Genomic DNA, 5,000 nt, shown 5'->3' with positions numbered 1-5,000 from the left:
ACAGACAAATCAAGAATTATTCAACTAAAAAATCATTATATTCGACGCAGAGTTAAGTAGCAAAGTAATTGTGACGTAATATTTCAACCTGAGGATATTCAGACGTTGATGAATGGTCAACGAGAATGTTCAGACGTTGATGATTGGTCAACGATAATGTTCAGACACTGATGATTGGTCATTAAGATTGTTTAAACGTTGATGTTTTGTTAACGGTGTGGTGGGTCGTACACGACCCAAGGTTTAAAATAAAAAACAGTTTTTTTTTTTTTTTGTCATAATTTTTCCTCCGTATTACTTGTGAGTGATATTTACCTGCGAGACCTCAGTTCAGTGTGCACAGTAGTTGGGTGAGGATGCATTTCATCCCAGCTCTTTTCCTTGTGCTATTTCTGAGATACCTTCGGGTCGAGCTCGAACCATCAATACCTAATTAAGGTAAGTTGTGTAATATCAAATTTTTATATAATTATAGACTGTGCAGTATTGTTTAGGCTTATGTGAAAAAGGATTGTTGTAAAGTGTTTGTGAATGTCTTCTGCCCCGTGTGTTTTTATAAAATAGCTCCAGTTTTTGTAAGTTTGTACCTTTATGATAACTTAATTATGATCATTATTTTATTATATTTGACTACAAAATAATCTATAAACTTCCTTCTCGTAACCTCAATAATTTTCTGCAAATCCTCGAAGAATTTCATAAGTAAATGACTCGCTGATATTGACATATCTTTATCCATCTCAGGTAGCAGATTTGACCTTCCAAGGTGGTGTGGTTGGCAGCCATTTTGTGAGCATATCTGAAACAAGCTGTCATAGCTCTATGTATTCCTCTTTTTCATAAAATTTCTGATATTTTCATGCATAAATGACATGCTCAGCAATGGATATAAGGATTTTATTTATGAAAAAAATTCAAAATAGAAATCCAAAGAAAAGAAAAACAAAAACCAATAAAAATTCTCATTTTTAAACCACTAGATATTATCCAAGTGCAGATTCTTTTCCATATTCTGGTTGTACGATAATAATACAATATCCTGTAAAAATTTCAGTTACTAAATAGGTCACTTACCTACCACAGAAAAATGTTGAAAAGAGGATAGATATTTTTAGCCAAAAAAAACATACACATTGTTTCTCATCTCAGGAAACGTTCCCTTATGGTTCCTCCCCCCCCCCCTTGGATCTTAGAAAATGGTGCCCAACTATCCTTGAATACGTGCTCACTATAGTTTTAGGTTATTCCCATACTTAGATTTTAGGTGATTTTTTTTTTTTGCAAAGTCCTTTTTTCTTTATACTTATTTTTTTTTTATTTATATGTAATAATTATTTATATTAGATTTAGCTTTCATTTACGTTTTTTGAAAAATAAAATATTTTTTTAAGCTTCTTTTAATAGTAAAAGACTGGGAATTGCTTCGTAAATTAATTTTTTATGATTTTTTTTGTGACCTCGGGTCAAGGTCGACCCCTCAATACCTAATTTAGGTTGTCAAATAACGATAATAAATTCATTAATCGAGAATGTTCGAACGTTCATGATGGGTCGACAACAATGTTCATACATTGATGATTTGTCATCGACAATCTTTAGACGTTGATAATTTTTTAACGAGTAGGTTCAGATGTTGATGATTGGTTAAATAGAATGTTCAGACGTTGATGATTGGTCAACAAAATTGTTCAGATGTTTATGATTGGTCAACGAGAATGTCCGGAAGTTAATGATTGGTCAAAGAGAATATTCAGACGTTGATGATTGGTCAACAAAATTATTCAGATGTTTATGATTGGTCAACGAGAATGTTCAGACGTTGATGATTGGTCAACGACATTGTTCAGATGTTTATGATTGGTCAACGATAATGTTCAGACGTTGATGATTAGTTAACAAGAATGATCAGACGTGGATGACTGGGCAACAAAAATGGTCAGGCGTTGATGATTGGTTAACAAGGCTGTTCGGACGTTGATGATTGGTCAACAAGAATGTTCAGACGTTGACGACTGGGCAACGAAAATGGTCAGAAGTGGATGATTGATTAATGAGAATGTTTGGACGTTGATGATTGATTAACGAGAATGTCCGCACGTTGATGATTGGTAAACAACAATGTTCAGACATCGATGATTGGTCACCGACAATATTTACACGTTGATGATTGTATAACGAGCAGGTTCCGATGTTGATGACTGGTTAAAGAGAATGTTCAGACGTTGATGATTGGTCAATGAAATTGTTCAGACGTTTTTGATTGGTCAACGACAATGTTCAGACGTTGACGATTGGTCAAGAAAATTGTTCAGACGTTTATGATTGGTCAACAAGAATGTCCATACGTTGATGATTGGTCAACAAGAATGTTCAGACGTTGATGATATGTCAAAAGAGAATATTCCGATATTGATGATTGGGTAACAAGAATGTTAAGACGATGATTGGTCAACAAGAATGTTGAGACGTTCATAAGTGGCCAAAGAGAATGTTCAGACGTTGATGGTTGGTTAACGAGAATGTTGGGACGTTGATGACTGTTCAACAAAAATATTTAAACAACAATGATTGATGAAAACGTAACACCAGTAAAGACGAGTTTTATGTTTACTTGTTTCCTTAAGTATTTGGTCTCTTTTATTAACCGCAAACGTTGAGATTTTGAATCTATTTTTAAACACACTTTAAATAAGTTCTACATTTAAAACGTATTTGTTTCATACCATCCTTGTATAAATTTTACATCTAAAACATTTTTGTTTTAAACCAGTCTTATAAACATTTTCCATTTCAAACCCATTTGTATTAAACCAGCCTTATAAGAGATTTAAATATAAAACCAAATTGTTTTAAATCAGCATTATATACAGTTTACATTTAAAAAATATTTATTCTAAAATAGCCTTACTTAATTTGCTGGTTAATTAAATCTAAAGTAATTTATTCAGCTCCAACTGGGACGCAAAATTTTCAAACAACTTTGAATTCGGTTATGGTTTCAGTTTATTTGACTCATGAGCCAGAAATAAGTACTTGAGTAAAATTATAGTAAATTAAAAAGATCGAAAATCCAGAGTATTTTTCTACTTCTAAACTTTCAACTCGACGTAATATTATAATACCAGTTTTTTAAAGCATTATCTATTTCGTGTAATTTCGCTTTTCCCTTTTTTAATGCTTAAAAACCTGGAGAAGATCAAAGTGCTTTCTCAGGTTCCGAGTTCCGTAAATTCTCTTGAGTGTCTCTTCAATTACCCTCACTCCCTCTTTGGTGATCTTCAAAGCGTAACAATATCCAGAAATTAATTTTCCATTTTTACAGGAAATGTGTAATTTAATCATCCCATTTAAACCATGGAGTTATCTCTTTTGAGGCCTAATATGTATTTTGTTTTTCATCCACGTACTTACATTATAATTGCTATGTATTGAAAATTGGTTAAGAAAATTATTAGGATTTGTAAAGGGAATAGTTAATATCATCATCGTCTCCTCCTTGGCCTATTGGCGGAAAGGGCATCGATTAGATTTCACTATTCATATCTATCTTGAGCTTTTAATTCTTCCTTATTCAACAACGACTTCGCGCTTCAAAGTCATCAGCCATGTAAGTCTTGGTCTTCCAACAAGATTTTCTAATACCTAATGGAGCCCAGTTAAATGTATGATGAATTTACCTCTCTCGGGGAGTGCAAAGAACACACCCAAACCATCTCCATCTACCCCTTATCATGATCTCATCCCCGTATGGCACTCGAGTAATCTCTCTTCTAGCTTCATTTCTAATCCTGTCCTGCCAGGAATAGAAATATTCTTCTGAGGGATTTGTTCACAAATATTCAAAATCTATTGGATATTGTTTCATTGTCATACCACGACTTATGTCCATACAGTTACGCCGATTTCACTAAACTATTATATAGCCTAATTTTTATGTAATTTCCAGCGATTTGATTTCCAAATTTTTCTTAACCAAGCCACTGTCTGATTTGCTTTGTTCAATCTTTCATCAAACTCCAATTCTGAATATCCTTTATTAGTTATCATGGTTGCTAAATATTGAAATGATTCTACCTCATTAATACTTTCTACTTGCAATGGTATTTCATCTTCCATTGCATATTCCGTTTTCATCACCTTTGCCTTTTTTCTATTTCATGCGTTCTGGTAGGCAACCATTGCAAATCCTGTGGTTTTCTGCTAACAAGGACAGCATCATCAGCATACTATAGGTCTGCTAATTTACTATCACCAATCCAGTCCGATCCTTCTCCACCATATCAGACTGTTCTATGCTTTACAGAATCTATGTGGACGATAAGCTACATAGGACACAACACATTCCTTTGGAGTGATCCGCTGTTCATGGAAATTCCTTTGATAGGACTCCACTGACATTAACTTTGCACTTGCTATGCTTATGAGCAGACTTAATCAATTTTACATATTCAAGAGGAATTCCACAATAACGCAGGACCCTCAACAAAATTGGCAGGTGCACACTATCAAAGGCTTTTTCATAGTCCACAAATGCCATCACAAGTGAATTTCTATATTCTACTAATTGTTGTAAGTCTCAAAATGAAAATTTGGACCGTACGATTTCTACCTTTTTGAAATCCTGCTTGCTCATCTCTCAGCTTTTCATCAATATTTCTCTCTAGTCTCTTTAGAAAAAGCATACTATATATTTTCAAGACAACTGACTCTGTAATTATTGCAATGAGTCAGGTCTCTATTTTTAGCCATTTTCCCCAACACTCCTAATTCTCATTTATTAGGTTTAGGTTCTTCATGCCACATTCTTGAAAATAATCTTGTAAAAATTCTGAGGGTCACTTCATTTTCAGCCAGTATCATCGCTGCAGTTATTCCATCGTAACCAGAGTCATTACATCTCGATCTTTCCATATGGTAATTTATTTTCTTTGAATTTAAAACCTCCAAAGAAATGAGAACACCTAAAGGCAAGGTATTACACTTTACCGAATGGAAATAAA

This window comes from Palaemon carinicauda, chromosome 12 (genome assembly GCF_036898095.1).
Source record: "Palaemon carinicauda isolate YSFRI2023 chromosome 12, ASM3689809v2, whole genome shotgun sequence".
NCBI classification, from domain to species: Eukaryota; Metazoa; Arthropoda; class Malacostraca; order Decapoda; family Palaemonidae; genus Palaemon; species Palaemon carinicauda.
Note: the sequence above shows the minus strand (reverse complement) of the source record.